The sequence below is a fragment of the Bos indicus genome, chromosome 18 (assembly GCF_029378745.1).
Source record: "Bos indicus isolate NIAB-ARS_2022 breed Sahiwal x Tharparkar chromosome 18, NIAB-ARS_B.indTharparkar_mat_pri_1.0, whole genome shotgun sequence".
Lineage (NCBI taxonomy): Eukaryota > Metazoa > Chordata > Mammalia > Artiodactyla > Bovidae > Bos > Bos indicus.
Genome location: NC_091777.1, coordinates 60,105,321 through 60,125,132, shown reverse-complemented (window position 1 = coordinate 60,125,132; position 19,812 = coordinate 60,105,321). Strand labels below are relative to the sequence as shown.

Genomic DNA, 19,812 nt, shown 5'->3' with positions numbered 1-19,812 from the left:
CAAGGAAGATCAAGCCTCATTTTCTCCCCTTTACCTTTCCTCTTTCGCCGACGCCGTTCCTCCTGAGGGTATCCCTGGATCCTACTGGGACTGGACCCTGGTAAGTGGCACCCGGAACAGGCATCCGAAGTTAAGGCTCCCCCATTGTGCCGTTTTTCGCGACGGCTAGGACCCCACTCAGGGTGTCGCAGACCCCCTGCTTAAGACAGGTAGGTTGGATGGAGTGGGAAGTGGAATCTTTTCACATAGACAGAAGTGAAAAAGACAGAAATTTCTGACGTGGGTAACAGTGAGTCAAAAGAATGACAACTTTTTATAGGAGTAATCTTGCAACTGTTAAATACAAGAGGAATTAAGGTTAAGAAAGCCAATGTTCAATCATTTTTTACATTTGTACAAGAGCAATGTCCTTGGTTTCCAGGAGAGGGCTCTGTTAACCTAGACACCTGGGAAAAAGTAGGGAAACAGTTAAAAACTTATTACACTTTGCATGGCCCGGAAAAGGTCCCTACTGACACCTTTTCTCTGTGGAATATGATTAGAGATGCTTTAGATCCAGCTCACGAATCTGAAAAGGTACATGTTAAAGAGGAAAGTGAAGATGAAGAGGCTATACCTAGCTATCGACAATTAAGGGCCACGTTAGCTGCCATGGACACCGATCGTCATACTGAAAATAGGGATGAAAAGAAAGATCAGCTTTCCCTTAAGATGAGGAAGATTTAGAGGAAACAGCAGCTCGATACCATTCTGATGAGGATTGGCCCCTTTTAGCTAAGGATGCTCCTAAGAGCTTAAGAGAAACATCTCCAGTCAGACCATCCGTAAGGTTTAAACATCAGACAGTTAAAGGATCTCTGGAACAGGAGAGGAGAAACATGGGCTCCCGTCCCCCCATGCCTCCCCCCGACTATGGGGGTAAGGGGCCTCCACTAGGAGTTCCCTGGAGGAGGGTTCTTTCTGGCCCCGAGGATGAATTTGATCCCCACCTTGAGGCTTGTTTTCCCGTAATGTTTGAGGAATGGGATGGGGGAGAGGTCTCCTCCTGGGAACCCCTTCCAATGAAACTAATTAAAGAACTTAAACAGGCTTGTGCCTTATATGGGGCTACAGCCCCGAATACTTTAACATTGTTAGAAGCCTTGACGGCCAGATGGATGACACCTCATGACTGGAAAACAATTGCTAAGGCTTGTCTATCTGGAGAGCAATATATACTCTGGAGAACTGAATATGAAGATCTTGCCCAAAAGCAGGCTGATGCTAATGGCAGATATGGCCCAAGACATATTGTAAAGGAAATGTTGGTAGGAATTGGTGAATTTGGAACACTTGGAGATCAGATGGGTTTAGACAAAAGGGTTTTAAAACAGGTAACAGCAAGCATCATTGGGGCCTGGCGATTATTGCCTCAAGGAAAAGAATCAACCTCTTCCTTTTCAAACGTTAAACAAAAACCAGAAGAGCCATATGAGGACTTTATGTCATGACTTATGGAGGGAGTTCACAGAGTAATTTCTAGTAATGAGGCAGGTAATATATTGGTAAAACAACTGGCATTTGATTCTACCTGCCAGGCCATATACGTCCTATAAAAAAATCTGGGGAAATAGATTACATCAGGCAATGTGCAGATGTAGGACCAGCAATGATGCAGGGCGTTGCCATAGCTGCAGCCATAAAAGGAGATTCTTATCAACAGACAGTTCAATCCTTTTTTACAGGCCAGAATAACCCATCAAAGAATTATTCCAGTAATCAAGGCTGGAATGCTGGCTTGTCTAAAGCCTACTTTTCTTGTGGCCTGGAGGGGCACTTTATGCACGCTTGCCCCCAAAAAACAGCTGGTTCTTCTCTGTCAAATCCTGCCTCCACGGCTGTGACTCCTAATCTCCCTAAGGTTCCTTGCCCTTGTTGTCAGAAGGGATATCACTGGGCAAAGGACTGCAGATCAAAGTTCCATAAAAACAGAACCTTGCTAGTTCCTGACCAGCAGTCGGGAAACGGGTTGAGGGGCCAGCCTCAGGCCCTAACAACGACTGGGGCAACAACACTACACCCATTCAAACCCTTCGTCCCATCACAGAGCTCATCAGAAGAACCCCAGGCAGCGCAGGACTGGACCTCAGTTCCACCACCTCAACAATATTAACACCAGATAGTCCTACTATAAAAATCCCTACAGGGGTTAAAGGCCCATTACTGACAGGCTTGGTAGGAATTATAGTAGGCAGAAGCTCCTCAGCCACGCAAGGACTTGCAATTATCCCTGGAGTGATCGATTCAGATTATACAGGAGAGATTCAGATAATGATTTCACCCCCGACTAAAACTACACAGATTCATCAAGGACAAAGAATAGCTCAACTTTTACTTTTGCCTTATCACACTGCCATAGGGCACACTGCTACTCAAAGTGAGAGGCAAGAGAAAGGATTTGGGTCCAGTGATATGTTTTTCTGGGTGACAGAAATTACTCAGAAACGCCCTATGAAAACTATCTTGGTTAGTGGCAGGTCTATTGTGGGACTGTGAGACACAGGAGCAGATGTTTCTTGTATTGCAGGGAAGGACTGGCCCAGCTCCTGGCCAACACATACTACTGAAAACGAGTTGGTGGGATTAGGGAGAGCCCCCACAGTAGTAAGAGTGCAAAAATGTTAGATTGGCAGATTGAAGACACCCATGGAACTTTTCAACCTTATATAGTTCCCTCACTTCCTTTTACCCTGTGGGGAAGAGATGTTTTGTCTCAAATGGGAGTGCTACTTTACAGCCCCGATGATAAAGTGATCTCCCAAATGCTCCATATGGGCTATGATCCATCAAAAGGATTAGGCAAACAACAGACAGGAATAATTGAACCAATTTGCCCAACTCCTCGACAGCAACGTACTGGATTGGGGTATCCAAATACATAATGGAGGCCATTGTTTGTGCTGCCGACCCCATTACATGGAAATCTCAAAAATGGCCTCTGCCTAAAGAAAAATTACTGGCAGCTAAGATGTTAATCTTTGAACAACTACAATTGGGACATATTGAACCCTCCAATAGCCCCTGGAACACTCCCATTTTTGTCGTTAAGAAAAAATCTGGCAAGTGGCGACTTTTACAAGATCTGAGAGCTACCAATGCCACTATGGAAAACATGGAGGCCTTACAACCTGGGCTCCCTTCCCCAGTGGCCGTTCCAGAGGGATATAATTTAATTGTAATTGATTTACAAAACTGCTTTTTAACCATTCTTAAGTGCTGAAGATAAAAAGCGATTTGCCTTTAGTCTGCCATCAGAAAATTTTAAACAACCTTATTTAAGGTTTCAATGAAAAGTGTTGCCCCAGGGGATGAAAAATAGCCCTACCTTATGTCAAAAATTTGTCAGTGCCGCTCTAGAAGATATTAGGGCTAAATATGAACAAGTATATATGATTCATTACATGGATCATATTTTAATATCTCATCCCAATAGAGCTCATTTGCAAACCGTCCTCCAAGATTTGACTCAGGCACTGTCAGCTAGAGGCCTAAAAGTTGACCCGGAGAAAATTCAAACCAATCCACCCATAACTTATTTAGGAAGGGTTATAAAGTCTGAAACAGTGACTCATGCCCCACTACATTTAAGAAAGGACCATCTTGTTACTTTGAATGATTATCAAAAACTTTTAGGTGATACTAATTGGATAAGGCCCTATTTAAAATTAACCACTACTGAGCTGAAGCCTCTTTTTAACATTCTGAGCGGGGATCTTGATCCAACTTCAAAAAGGCAATTAACTGTTGAGGCTCAGAAGGCCCTACACAAAGTAGAAGAGGCTTTATCTGATAGTTATGAGAAAAGAATTGAATTGGCAGCTGCCTGGCAATTCCTTTGCTGGCTACCCCAACTGTTTTATGGCAAAACGGCCCCCTAGAGTGGGTCCATCTTCCCGCTCAAGCTAAAAAGGTAGTGGCTTCTTATCCAGGGTTGATAGCTACGTTGATATTAAAAGGTAGAAGGCGAAGCATTGAATTATTTGGTAAAGAGCCATCAGAAATTATAATCCATACAACAAAGAACAGCTTGATGCTCTACTAATGTTTGATAAAAATTGGCAGATTGCTATAGGAAACTATTTTGGTCAGATTCTGCATCATTTACCCTCCTATGGTTTGTTAAGTTTTATATCTAGACACCCAGTCATCTTCCCTGTTAGGTGCAAACAGCTCCCCATCCCAGACGCTCAAATGGCCTTTACTGATGGGTCAGCTAATGGCAGAGCTTCTATACTTACAAGAAATCAGCATAAGGTTTTACAAACACAGGAAAACTTCAGCTCAAAGAGCTGAACTCACAGCTGTTATAGAGGCTTTCGTTATGCGTGCAGAGGAGGAATTTAACCTTTACTCTGACTCTCAGTATGTGGTCAGGCTGTTTCCGCAAATTCAGACTGCCGTTCTGCCTGAAAACAAAACTACAATATTTAACTTGTTAACGAAACTACAGCAGCAAATTTGGAAACGAAACCGAGCATATTTTATTGGCCACATCTAGCTCATTCTGGACTGCCCGGACCTTTAAATGCCTTAGATGATTCGCTAACCAAGGTCACAGTGGCCTCTGCTTTTGAAGAAGCCCGAGCCTCTCACTCCATCATCAAAATGCTACTGCATTAAGATATCAGTTTCAGATTCCTCGAGAATCTGCTCGAGAGATTGTTCATTCCTGCTTACATTGTCCCACTACTGCAAATAATTTACCTATGGCAGTTAACCCTCGTGATCTCAGACCTAATATACTCTGGCAGATGGATGTAACTCATGTCTCCTCATTTGGAAAATGGTCTTTTGTTCATGTAACTGTAGATACTTTTTCTCATGTCATCATTGCAACTGCTCTCACTGGAGAGGCATATAAGGATGTAGTACAACATCTCTTTACTTGCTTTTCATATTTAGGCCTACCAAAAGCTTTAAAAACTGATAATGCCCCTACTTACACTTCTAAGTCTTTCCAAGAGTTTTGTATAAGGTTTCAAATAAAACATAACACAGACATCCCCTATAACCCACAGGGACAAGCTATAGGAGAAAGAGCACATCAAACATTAAAATACAAATTCAAAAATTACAGGAAGGAGAATTCAAATATAGTCCCCCCCCCCACCCCCCACCCCCCCCCACCCCCCCCCACCCCCCCCACCCCCCCGCCCATTAGATCCTGCAACATGCTCTCTTTGTAATAAATAACCTGAATGCTGACTCGTCCCAAGCCGCTGCAATGCTTCGTCATTGGTGTCCGGAGCAACAAAACACAAAGCCGTTGGTAAAATGGAAGGACCTCCTCTCCGGACTATGGAGGGGTCCTGACCCATTATTAACTAGCGGCCGAGGATATGCTTGTATTTTTCCACAGGACGCAGATTCTCCGATTTGGATCCCAGACAGACTGACTCGTCATGTTGCAGCCCCCCAGGCACCCGGTCCCCTCATTGCCTCGACCACAAAAAAAGGAAGGGACCTCCTCTACCTCCACCCCTTCTGCCAATACAGGAAGTCCAGCTGACATCGAGACAACTGACATCAGAGATCCTGGATGAACAGGAAGTGGACCCACCCACCAGACAGATGTCACAACTCCGTATAAAGGTTATTGTTTCTCCTACCCCTTTACGTTGTGGGAAATCACCAGGGTGTCCTACACGGGCAACTCAACAAACCTCCATACCTACCTGGGGACAGATTAAGACGCTCTGTCACTAGGCACATATCTTCTCCGGAGGACTCTTCAACCTCCCCTGAGAGAGTGTTTATTGCTATTCTTGCCTTGCTATCTTGCCAGATAAGCGCCTCCTCTCCTGCTCCAGAAAATTTTGGGGCATATTTCCCAGATCCTCCGACCTTCCAAGTAGTTACTTGAAACAGTGACCCTATAGGGGGCCACACAAACCAGCCTCGCCTTTTGGGAGGATCATATGCTTCCTATACAAAGGATCAATACCCTATTAATTTCAATTATACCTTTAGGGCATTGACAGACGATCTTCCTGTTAGCTTTAACTTCCACTTTGGTCATACAGGAAGCTTTATTACTCCTACCAAAGAAGGATGTATTGGAGCCTCTAAAAAAGCAATTCTGACAGATTCCCCAAACTTAAAATTTGCATTTAAAAGGGATCGGTCAGTTTGGGTATTACAAACTCGTATGCCCAGGGTCCTTGACCCGCATAAAACCTTGTTCCTCAAAGCTCCACCAGAATATCCAAATTGTGATAATGTTGTTCCCTCAGATGTCATATGGAACACCATAGATGGTCGCTTAGGGTATCCGATTTGGAAATCTTGTACTTATAATTCGAGAATTGATTACAGAATCCTGGGAGGCGGAAATTATACAATTCAGGACTGGAGCAACCCAAATCCAGGTCAGGACTCAATGTCCAATGATGAGTTTACCGGCAGATTGGACAATTGGAAAGAATATTCAGTTCCTTGGCCATTAGCCACCAGTAGATGGCATCATAATCAATTTGTTCCTCCTATGTTTTCCTATATGGCTAAGGGCAAAACTTACTGGCAACCAGAAATTTGGAGAGCTCTTGCCGCTACTGCCCCTATTACTTTAACCTGGCCAGAAAGTAATTCTACTTACTCTATTTTAAGAGTAAAGGATGCATGAGCATTGGCTGCGCTTTGCTGGAGCAGCCCTGAAGAGATACCACAAGGTAAGAGAAACCCGAGTAGGACGGTAGGTGTTGCAAGAGGGCATCAGAGGGCAGACACACTGAAACCATACTCACAGAAAACTAGTCAATCTAATCACACTAGGACCACAGCCTTGTCTAACTTAATGAAACTAAGCCATGCCCATGGGGCAACCCAAAATGGGCGGGTCATGGTGGAGAGATCTGACAGAATGTGGTCCACTGGAGAAGGTAATGGCAAACCACTTCAGTTTTTTCTTTTTTTTTCTTTTTCTATTCCTATTTTTTTAATTTAATTTAATTTCTTTTTTTAAAATTTTATTTTATTTTTAAACTTTACATAATTGTATTAGTTTTGCCAAATATCAAAATGAATCCGCCACAGGTATGTATGTGTTCCCCATCCTGAACCCTCCTCCCTCCTCCCTCCCCATACCATCCCTCTGGGTCATCCCAGTGCACTAGCCCCAAGCATCCAATATCGTGCATCGAACCTGGATTGGCAATTCGTTTCTTACATGATATTTTACATGTTTCAATGCCATTCTCCCAAATCTTTCCACCCTCTCCCTCTCCCACAGAGTCCATAAGACTGTTCTATACATCAGTGTCTCTTTTGCTGTCTCGTACACCAGGTTATTGTTACCATCTTTCTAAATTCCATATATATGCGTTAGTATACTGTATTGGTGTTTTTCCTTCTGGCTTACTTCACTCCATATAATAGGCTCCAAAGACAGAAATATAGATCAATGGAACAAAATAGAAAGCCCAGAGATAAATCCACGCACATATGGACACCTTATCTTTGACAAAGGAGGCAAGAATATGCAATGGATTAAAGACAATCTCTTTAACAAGTGGTGCTGGGAAATCTGGTCAACCACTTGTAAAAGAATGAAACTAGAACACTTTCTAACACCATACACAAAAATAAACTCAAAATGGATTAAAGATCTAAACGTAAGACTAGAAACTATAAAACTCCTAGAGGAGAACGTAGGCAAAACACTCTCTGACATACATCACAGCAGGATTCTCTATGACCCACCTCCCAGAATATTGGAAATAAAAGCAAAAATAAACAAATGGGACCTAATTAACCTTAAAAGCTTCTGCACATCAAAGGAAACTATTAGCAAGGTGAAAAGACAGCCTTCAGAATGGGAGAAAATAATAGCGAATGAAGCAACTGACAAACAACTAATCTCAAAAATATACAAACAACTCCTACAGCTCAACTCCAGAAAAATAAATGACCCAATCAAAAAATGGGCCAAGGAACTAAATAAACATTTCTCCAAAGAAGACATACAGATGGCTAACAAACACATGAAAAGATGCTCAACATCACTCATTATAGAGACATGCAAATCAAAACCACTTCAGTATTCTTGCCTTGAGAACCCCATGAACAGTATGAAAAGGCAAAATGATAGGATACTGAAAGAGAAACTCGCCAGGTCAGTAGGTGCCCAATATGCTACTGGAGATCAGTGGAGAAATAACTCCAGAAAGAATGAAGGGATGGAGCCAAAGCAAAAACAATACCCAGCTGTGGATGTGACTGGTGATAGAAGCAAGGTCCAATGCTGTAAAGAGCAATATTGCATAGGAACCTGGAATGTCAGGTCCATGAATCAAGGCAAATTGGAAGTGGTCAAACAAGAGATGGTAAGAGTGAATGTCGACATTCTAGGAATCAGCGAAATGAAATGGACTGGAATGGGTGAATTTAACTCAGATGACCATTATATCTACTACTGCGGGCAGGAATCCCTCGGAAGAAATGGAGTAGCCATCATGGTCAACAAAAGAGTCCAAAATGCACTACTTGGATGAAATCTCAAAAATGACAGAATGATCTCTGTTTATTTCCAAGGCAAACCATTCAATATCACAGTAATCCAAGTCTATGCCCCAACCAGTAATGCTGAAGAAACTGAAGTTGAATGGTTCTATGAAGACCTACAAGACCTTTTAGAACTAACACCCAAAAAAGATGTCCTTTTCATTATAGGGGACTGGAATGCAAAAGTAGAAAGTCAAGAAACACCTGAAGTAACAGGCAAAATTGGCCTTGGAATACGGAATGAAGCAGGGCAAAGACTAATAGAGTTTTGCCAAAAAAATGCACTGGTCATAACAAACACCTTCTTCCAACAACACAAGAGAAGACTCTATACATGATTTCAGATAGTCAACACTGAAATCAGATTGATTATATTCTTTGCAGCCAAAGATGGAGAAGCTCTATAGAGTCAGCAAAAACAAGACCAGGAGCTGACTGTGGCTCAGACCATGAACTCCTTATTGCCAAATTCAGACTTAAATTGAAGAAAGTAGGGAAAACCACTAGACCATTCAGGTGTGACCTAAATCAAATCCCTTATGATTATACAGTGGAAGTGAGAAATAGATTTAAGGGCCTAGATCTGATAGATAGAGTGCCTGATGAACTATGGAATGAGGTTCCTGACATTGTACAGGAGACAGGGATCAAGACCATCCCCATGGAAAATAATGAAAAAAGCAAAATGGCTGTCTGAGGACACCTTACAAATAGCTGTGAAAAGAAGAGAAGCAAAAAGCAAAGGAGAAAAGGAAGATACAAACATCTGAATGCAGAGTTCCAAAGAATAGCAAGAAGAGATAAGAAAGCCTTCTTCAGCGATCAATGCAAAGAAAGAGGAAAGCAACAGAATGGGAAAGACTAGAGATCTCTTCAAGAAAATCAGAGATATTAAAGGAAGATTTCATGCAAAGATGGGCTCGACAAAGGACACAATTGGTATGGACCTAACAGAAGCAAAAGATATTAAGAAGAGATGGCAAGAATACACCGAAGAACTGTACAAAAAAGATCTTCACAACCCAGATAATCATGATGGTGTGATCACTGACCTAGAGCCAGACATACGAACAAAGCTAGTGGAGGTGATAGAATTCCAGTTGAGCTATTCCAAATCCTGAAATATGATGCTGTGAAAGTGCTGCACTCAATATGCCATCACATTTGGAAAACTCAGCAGTGGCCACAGGACTGGAAAAGGTCAGTTTTCATTCCAACCCCAAAGAAAGGCAATGCCAAAGAATGCTCAAACTACCGCACAATTGCACTCATCTCACACGCTAGTAAAGTAATGCTCAAAATTCTCCAAGCCAGGCTTCAGCAATATGTAAACCGTGAACTTCCTGATGTTCAAGCTGGTTTTAGAAAAGGCAGAGGAACCAGAGATCAAATTGCCAACATCCGCTGGATCATGGGAAAAGCAAGAGAGTTCCAGAAAAACATCTATTTCTGCTTTATTGACTATGCCAAAGCCTTTGACTGTGTGGATCACAATAAACTGTGGAAAGTTCTGAAAGAGATGGGAATACCAGACCACCTGATCTGCCTCTTGAGAAATTTGTATGTAGGTCAGGAAGCAACAGTTAGAAGTGGACATGGAACAACCGACTGGTTCCAAATAGGGAAAGGAGTACGTCAAGGCTGTATATTGTCACTCTGCTTATTTAACTTATATCCAGAGTACATCATGAGAAACGCTGGGCTGGAAAAAGCACAAGCTGGAATCAAGATTGCTGGGAGAAATATCAATAACCTCAGATATGCAGATGACACCACCCTTATGGCAGAAAGTGAAGAGGAACTAAAAAGCCTCTTGAGGAAAGTGAAAGTGGAGAGTGCAAAAGTCGGCTTAAAGCTCAACATTCAGAAAACGAAGATCATGGCATCTGGTCCCATCACTTCTTGGGAAATAGATGGGGAAACAGTGGAAACAGTGTCAGACTTTATTTTTGGGGGCTCCAAAATCACTGCAAATGGTGATTGCAGCCATGAAGTTAAAAGACGCTTACTCCTTGGAAGGAAAGTTACGACCAACCTAGATAGCATATTCAAAAGCAGAGACCTTACTTTGCCAACAAAGGTCTGTCTAGTCAAGGCTATGGTTTTTCCTATGGTCATGTATGGATGTGAGAGTTGGACTGTGAAGAAGGCTGAGCACCGAAGAATTGATGCTTTTGAACTGTGCTGTTGGAGAAGACTCCTGAGAGTCCCTTGGACTGCAAGGAGATCCAACCAGTCCATTCTAAAGGAGATCAGCCCTGGGATTTCTTTGGAAGGAGTGATGCTAAAGCTGAAACGCCAGTACTTTGGCCACCTCATGCGAAGAGTTGACTCATTGGAAAAGACTCTGATGCTGGGAGGGATGGGGGCAAGAGTAGAAGGGGACGACAGAGGATGAGATGGCTGGATGGCATCACTGACTCGATGGACATGAGTCTCAGTGAACTCCGGGAGTTGGTGATGGACAGGGAGGCCTGGCATGCTGCGATTCATGGGGTCACAAAGAGTCGGACACTACTGAGCAACTGATCTGATCTGATCTGATCTGACTCTATTTTAGTTTTTCTACCCTCTCCTTATGTTTTTCTCTTCTCTAGTGACTCCAGAAGACTTAATATATAAATGAATTATTCAGGTGGACATAATGTGGTGTCTTGTGAACAATGTATGCTCTCATCTTGTTTCAACCCTCAATATAATGTTTGCTCCTTTATGGTGTGCAAAGTCCACCCTATCTTATGGTGCCTGTGACTGTAACCACCCATTAGTATGATAACTAAGGTCTTGCTGTGTTACAACAATCAGAGATTTAATGCGATCACGACGGTTCATGGGCTTACTTATTTTGGGGATATCAGCTTTGATAACTGCAATTACCTCTGTTACTGTGGCAGCAATATCATTGACTCAACAAGTATATGCTGCTCAATATGTTGGTGCTATGTCCAAAAATGTTTCTTTAACATTGGCAACACAAGTTATAGACAGGAAACTAGAAATGAGGGTAGACACCCTAGTAGAAGCAATAATACATATTGAGACTGAATTACAGGCATTAAAAGTGAAATTGGTACTGTCCTGTCATGCCGACTACCAGTGGATATGTGTAACGCCCCTGAAAGTAAACGAGACAGATTATAACTGGGAAAAGATTAAAAATCATATTTCAGGTGTCTGGAATAGCTCCAGCACTAGTTTAGATTTAGAGAAACTTCATAATCAGATAAAGACCGTGGAACAGTCCCGATTAGATTTTACTGCCTCAGGAGTAGCAAGTGACTTTTTCCATATATTCTCTAATTTTATTTCAGGAAAGACCATTCTGTCTAATATTTTCAGCTATGCTGCTGTGGCCGCTCTAATTCTGCTTCTCGTAATTATTCTTCCTTGTATTGTTAGAACTCTCTGACAGAGCACTCAGAAGCTCACAACTGAATTGCATCTGGCTGTCTTAAGAAATAAAAAAGGGGGAGATGCCGGGAGCCACCATGGGAGATCCCACCCATGACAAAGGTCATGCGAAGAAGACCTGAAAGGCAAAGGCAGATCAGGACTCAAGGGACCCCCTGGACCTGCTCAAGCATCTACCCCCAAACCAGAATCTGTCTTACTATGTTATGACTCTCACCAACTCCTCTGACATTAACGGGGGGCTATCCCCAACCACCTTTCTCTGAAAGAAATCAACTTAGAGCTCTAGTTAATAAATCTCCTGGGCACAATAGGAGTGTTTCTATCCAAACCCCTTGGATGGCTTTCTAACTTGCCTGACAGGTTTATCCGGACTCTTACAACTACGTATGTGATTGTTTACAGCCTCCCAACTATGAGAGGCACGGAAAGCTTAAGACATTGTAACAATATAGAGCTTTTTGGGGAGTTAAAAATTATTAGAATAGAACTGGTGAAGGAGTTCATTGTTGAGCCAATGCTTGCTGCCAAGTTTCCATATCCCTTACCCACTGTGTCCCTGGGAGTATGTTAATTAATATAGTTGGTATATAGAAAAAATAAGTAATAGCCTTGATGTTAACAACTGTAGACCCTTGAGTTAAATTCTTTCCTTGTTATAGCCCATTGCACCTTTGCCCTATAAAATGCAACTTTATCTAGTGCTTTCGGGGAGTAGTGCCAAACCTTAGAAAAATCACCTTTAGAGAAAATAAGTTTTCTGGTTAACCTTTATCAGAAGAAAAATGTTAACAGGCCTCCTGGCCAGAAGATGATGTAAATCACCTAAAGCCTTTGTAAACGATAAGTTGGCAGAAAGAAAGCCTGTTCTAGATAAGGGTCAAGGACTGCTGACCCTGCATGATTCTGTATCTTCCATTATCCTCTATGTACAACTGAGGGTATAAAAGCTCCTTTTGAAAATAAAGTTATGGGCCTTGCTCACTAAATCTTGGTCTCCCCGTGCTGGGGTCCAGCCCCCGCAGGATCCAGGGAATCCCTCAGGATGACAGCATCGGCGATAAGGAAAGTAAAAGGGGAGAGAAAGAGGCTTGATCTTCCTTGGTTTACACAGAAAGACAATAAAGCTCCTGACACTGAACTTGCTCTGTTCACGGAGGCCGCAGATGCCCTCTCGGTGGGGTGAGAACGCAGGATGCCCTCTCACCAGTGAAGACGCAGGGCGCCTTCCCAATCGAGTCTTAGAAGCCCAGGAAAAAAATGAACTCAGAGAGCCCCTGTGCCCCAAGGAGTCCTCCTGAAAGAAGAAGAGAGAGAAAGAAAGAAAAGGAAAGAAAGAATGACAGGGGGAGACCAAGCTTTGGTGAGGGAGGACCATAACTTAATTTTCAAAAGGAACTTTTATACCTTGACTTGTACCTAGAGGGAAATGAAAGATGCAAAGTCATGCAGAGTCAGCCCAAACATTACATCTGTTTTGTCTTTACCGAAACCAGGATTTTTTCTGCATACCTTTCCCATAAACAATGTTGTGTACATTATCTTCTGGCCTTGGAGACCTGTGGACATTTTATGACCCTTTTTTGATAAAGGCTGCTCAACCAGAATACTTATTTTCCCTTGAAGTGTTTTTTCTTTATATTTCTAATCTATGTCAGCCTCAGAAAGTGCTAAACAGAGTTACATTCTCACAGAGCAAAGGTGCAGTGAGTTACAACAAAGAAAGAACCAATATGCTCAAAGGTCTGATGTGGTTAATTCCAAGGCTACTATTTGTTTTTCTTACATTCCAACTATGTTAACTACTGCACTCCCAGGTGCACAATGGATAAGGGATATGGGCAGTTGGCAGCAAGCATTGGCACAGCAATGAAGCCCTTTACCAGTACTGCCGGGAACCAGCACGGGAGATCCCACCCATGACAATATCATGTGGGAGAGGCCTGACGGGCAAGGTGAATCAGGACTTGAAGGACCCCCTGGACCTCCTTGAGCATCTACCCCAAAACCAGAATCTGTCTGTTTTACTATTTTACACTTTCACCAACTCCTCTGACATTAATGGGAGGCTATCCCTGACCACCTTTCTCTGAAGGAAATCAACTTAGAGCTCCAGTTAATAAGCCTCCTGATCACAATAGGAGTGTTTCAATCCAAAACCCTCAGATGGCCTTCTAACTTGCCTGACAGGTTTATCTGGACTACTACAGCTATGCATATGATTGTTTACAGCCTCCCAACCGTGAGGCACGGGGAGCTTAAGATATTCAAATAGTATAGAGCCTTTTGAGGAGTTAACAATTATTAGAATAGAACTGGTGAAGGATATTCATTGTTGAGCCAATGCTTCCTGCCAAGTTTCCATATCTTTTATCCACTATGTCCCTGGGAGTATCTTAATATAGTTGGTATATAGAAAAAATAAGTAGTGGCCTTGGTGTTAACAACTGTAGACCCTTGAGGTAATAAATTCTTTCCTTGCTACAGCCCACTGCACCTTTGCCCTATGGGAATGCAACTTTATCTAGTGCTTTTGGAGAGTGGCGCCAAACTTTATACAAATCACTTTTAGAGAAAATAAGTTTTCTGGCTAACTAACCTTTATCAGAACAAAGGGTCATAAAATGTTAACAGGCCTCCTGACCAGAAGATGATGAAAATCACCGAAAGCCTTTGTATATGATAAGTTTGCAGAAAGAAAGCCTGGTCTCGATAAGGGTCAAGGACTGGTGACTTTGCATGACTCTTCACCCCCTATTATCCTCTATGTACAACTTAGGGTATTAAAGCTCCTTTTGAAAATAAAGGTAGGGACCCGGCTTCATCAGAGCTTGGTCTCCCCATGCCATTCTTTTTTTCCTTTTCTCTCCTTTTCTCTCTCTGTTCTTCTTTCAGGATGAATCCTTAGGGCACAGGGACTCTGAGTTCACTTTTTTGCCTGGGCTTGTAAGACCGGAATGGGAAGGTGCCCTGCATCTTCACCGGGGAGATGGAGTCCTGCATCCTCACCCCACCAAGAGGGCACCTACGGCCTCCGTGAACAGAGAAAGTTCGGTGTCAGGAACTTTATTGGCTTTCTGTGTAAACCAAGGTAGATCAAGCCTCTTTATCTCCTGTTTTACTATCCTTATCACTGATGCCGTCCTCCTAAGGGAATCCCTGGATCCTACCGGGGCTGGACCCCAGTACAGTACTATTCTAATAATTTTTCACCCCTTAAAGAGCTCTGTGCCCATTAGGACTTTTAGAATGTTTTGGCTTCCCGTGTCTTTCACGGTTGGGAGGCTGTGAACAATCACATGCGTAGCTGCAAGAGTCTGGATAAACCTGTCAGTCAAGCTAGAAAGCCATCAGAGGGGTTTGAATTGAAACACTTCTATCATGCCAAGGAGACTTATTAACTAAAGCCCTAAGTTGACATTTTTCCAGAGAAAGGTGGTCGGGGATAGCCCTCTGTTAATGTCAGAAGAGTTGGTGAAAGGCACAAAATAGTAAGACAGACAGATTCTGGTTTTGGGGTAGATGCTCGAGCAGGTCCAGGGAGTCCCTCGAGTCCTGATCTGCCTCGTTCGTCAGGTCTCTTCCACATGAACTTGTCATGGGTGGGATCTCCCGTGTTGGGTCCTGGCATCCCCATATCATTCTTTTTTTCTTTATCTCTGTCTCTCTGTTTCTCTCTCTCTTTTTAAGGATGACTCTTTGCAGCACAGGGGCCCTCTGAGTTCACTTATCTGCCTGGGCATCTAAGACCGAATCGGGAAGGCGCCTAGCATCTTCAGGGGAGGGGATGCCCTGTGTCTTCACCCCACTGAGAGGGCGCCTGTGGTCTCTGTGAACAGAGCAAGTCCAGTGTCATGGACATTATTGGCTTTCTGTGTAAACCAAGGAAGATCAAGCCTCTTTTTCTCCCCTTTACCTTTCCTCTTTTGCCGACACCATTCCTCCTGAGGGTATACCTGGATCTACCGGGGCTGGACCCTGATAGTGTGGTGAGCTCTAAGAGCTTGTCTTTGGTAGTACATTGATCAAACGCATTTGCTACATGCGTTTCATGATAGTCTCTGGGAACGAATCAGTGTGATGGAGGGGCCAACTTATTAGATATGATTCATTCACGTGCGTGTTTCCTCAAAACACACAGCCTGAATTATGAAATTCAACAGTGTGTGTGAATTAGCAACAGGGAGGGCGGAAAATAATATAAAACTAGGACATGACTCATCATGGTCAGTAGGATCAGGAAGGCCTTCCATACATAGTCTAGCCTATTATAAAACATAAAACATATAATGATAATATAAAACATATTATAATAGAAAACTATAATAATTATAACTATATTTATATAGTTATATTTATATTTATAAATTTTATAGTTATAAATTTTATAACTAATAATAGTTATAAAGCATAACTATTCCTTTTGTTATAATTATTCATATTTCATACAAGCTTGTGTTCCCCTTCCTTTTTTTATAGCTATAGGGAACTTGCAGTTTAATAAGACTTTAAATTGTATACTTGTCTTATTTCCTCTGTTTCTTTGAAAAATGAATCCCTTTTGATTCTTCAATCTCGACGTAATCTATGGTTGCCAGTAGATCTTTAATGACACTGGGAAGAGGGTCCCATGGCAGGACTTGCCTACCAGCTACATACTCAATTACTTTAATGATCTAAATAATTCATTGGATGGTTAATTCTTGGCATTTTGGGATTAATAGCCATTTGCACTACTGCTGCTGTTGCAGGCATTGCTTTACAAACCTCAATTCAAACACACAACTGTATTCAAAACTGGACCAAAGATACTCATACTATGTGGACCGCTCAGGTAAATGAGGAAGTTCAAGATGAAATACAGGAAATAAAAACAGCCATCCAATGGGTCAGATATCAATTAATGGATTTACAAAAACAAGTTATGCTAAAATGTGACTGGAATTCTACTCAATTTTGTATTACCCCTGTTCAGTTCAACTATGGTGCCTACTATTGGGAACAAATAAAATTTCACTTGTAAAACATACGTGATAACGCTTCCTTAAGTGTACAATTATTACAAAAGGAAATCTTTGGAACCTTCTTTAAGAGTCTACTCTCTTCCAACAATTTGGAAACCTTAGCTGAACAGCTAGCTAATCAATTATCTGGGTTAGACCCTCGAGGATGGTTTCAAAGTATTACACATAGTAATGGATCTGGAGCTATAACACTGATAATTATTCTTGTGATTATATTTGTAGTATACCGATGCCTTTCAACTAAAATTGTTGAGACTAAACAAACTCAATTGGTCCGGGCCTTTTTCACAAAAGTATCTACAATCACCCCCAATTATGAAAAAAATAAAAAAGGGGGAATTGTCAGGGGACGTTCAACTTTAAGGGATCCAATATGTTGTATTTTCTTCCTTTGTGTGCTATTTCTCAGAGACTCTGTTCCTTATCAGTTCCTGGAAAACAGGAAGGAGCAGAGTTGCACGCAGTTCTCAGGACTTAGATCATGGGAAATGGCACCTGCTTGGATTCCCTTCAGTGACTCCCTTCAGTGACCTTTTACTTACAGGACTATCCATTTTGTTGCAACTGATGGAATTTCATTTTTAATGGCTGAGTAATGATTTTATTGAAGGTATAAAAGCGTCTGTCTACAATGCGGGAGACCCGAGTTTGATCCCTGGGTCGGGAAGATCCCCTGGAGAAGAAAATGGCAATCCACTCCAATACTATTGCCTAGAAGATCCCATGGACAGAGGAGCCTGGAAGGCTACAGTATATGGGGCGGCAAAGAGTCGGACATGCCTAAGCGACTTCACTTTCACTTTCAAGCATGCGTTTAGAAGTTCTTTACTAAAAGGTGAACGAGGGCCGTACACAGTTACAGCTTTTTTCATCTGTTGCATGTGAGAAAAATCAATGCGTTCGTATTATGGTATTAGTTGCCCTTCAGCATAAACATTTCCTAACACAAGAAAGGCAAGAACATAGGCCTCAGAGACTCGTGATTGCAAAGCCAGTAAATCAGAAAGGCTTCGTCGTGAAGGACAATGAGTGGATCGTCTGTTTTCATAAACATAAGTGTGTGTTAGGGGCTTCTTGTCAGCAAAAAAAGTATTGTTGGCTTTAGTGTCAAAGAGAGCATCAGAATAATCATCATCAGATTAATTTTGTCCTGTAATTGAGGGGACCTTTGGTTTTGTGCCCGTTACAAGAGATAGGGGAGGAGCACTTGGGACAGACGGAGCAGGGATGGTGGGGAAGTTTTGAAACATTTTATGTTGCTGTAATGGGCCTTCTGTAGAGTCTTATCATATAATTTATATTTGTATAATGAGCATTCTGCTTGTTGACGAATATCAGGGGGGCTAGAATGGCCTTGAAATAGCAAGATCACAGCTTAAATGAAGGCCCACAAGGGCCAGAAATTTATTCGAATATTTTCTCCCCGTCTTACAGCTTGTTCAACATTTTCTTTAACCCAGCTCCAAATTTCTAAATTGAAATTGCCTTCATCAGGGAACCAGGGATTATATTTAACCACTGTTCGGAGACAAGCCTCTATCCACTGACGCAAAACCGAAAGTCCTTGAACCTTAAATAAATGATGAAGTAAAGTAGAAAAGTGGTGGGGCTTTCCAGCTGTTGTCGTATAACCCCGCACTTACCGACCTCCGTAGGTCCTAACAGTCGACTCTAGCCGCTTGCCAAGGACGTTCACCAGGTCCCTGTTCAGGCGCCACTTGTCACAGTCTTTGTAGACTGGGACCCAGGGACTGGAGTGGACGAGAAGAAGGAAGCAGGGGACCCACGTCTCGAAACAAGGGTGCTTTATTTGCAGAAACGCATGTTTATGTATCTTCATACAAGGCAGCTTTAGGCAGTAAAAAAAAAAAAAAATTGAGCAAAAGCAAAGCCAAGCAAATAACAATCTTCAAAGGGCCAGAAAGCATTCCATATACTGAGGAAGAGGGGCATAACTGATTAATTACCTTTAAGTAAAAGGTCACTGAAGGGAATCACTGAAAGGAATCCAAGCAGGTGCCCTTTCTCATGATCTCAGTCCTGAGAACTGCGTGCAGCTCTGCTCGTTCCTACTTTCCAGGAACTGGTAAGGAATAGAGACTCCTTGAGAAACAGCACACTAAAGAAGAAAATGCAACATATTGGATCCCTTAAAGTTGGACGTCCCCTGACACAGAGCAATTATTTTGAGCATCAGTTTGATCTGAACCAGGATATTATGTGTATGTGAATGAATCACATTTAACAGCTATCATTACCATTTGCTACTATTGTATTCAAAGAACTACATTCTGAATGTATCAAGGTTTCCTGTTTCCATGAATAAAATAGAAACCCTTGTGTCACAACCCGGGATGAATGGTGTTTATTCCATCAACACAGTTTTCTCTCACTGCAGTACTTATAACAGCAGCTAAGAAGGCACCATTCGGCTTTCAGGTTTAAATAATCTAGAACAATTTCTTGTCACCATGGAATCAAACAACATAAAATTTGGGGGTTACATAGTCATAATTTGTAACTAAAGTTACTCTCTCAACACTCTATGCCAGAACATTCATATGACTAATCCAAATAGCACAGCAGTGCATTTTAGACTGAATTCCATTACTGTACAAAAATTGCATCAAATAAACTTAAAGGTCTTATCTGCTTTATTTTTATTTTTGGCTGTGCTGGGTCTTCGTTGCTGCATGCAAGGTTTGCTGTGTGTGTTGGCTTTTCTTGTTGGGGAGCACAGCCTCTAGATGCGAGGGCTCAGTAGTTGCAGCTCACAGATTCTAAAGCATGGACTCAGTAGATGCAGCACACACTGTTAATTGTCCTGTGGCATGTGGGA

At 42.2% G+C, this 19,812-nt stretch overlaps 1 protein-coding gene across 1 annotated transcript in view; it reads left to right on the top strand.

Moving 5' to 3' along the window:
- The window catches only part of LOC139176075 (zinc finger protein 665-like), a 95,271-nt gene that overhangs the window by 15,778 nt on the left and 59,681 nt on the right, over positions 1 to 19,812 (top strand). The gene's annotated exons all lie outside the window — the stretch shown is intronic.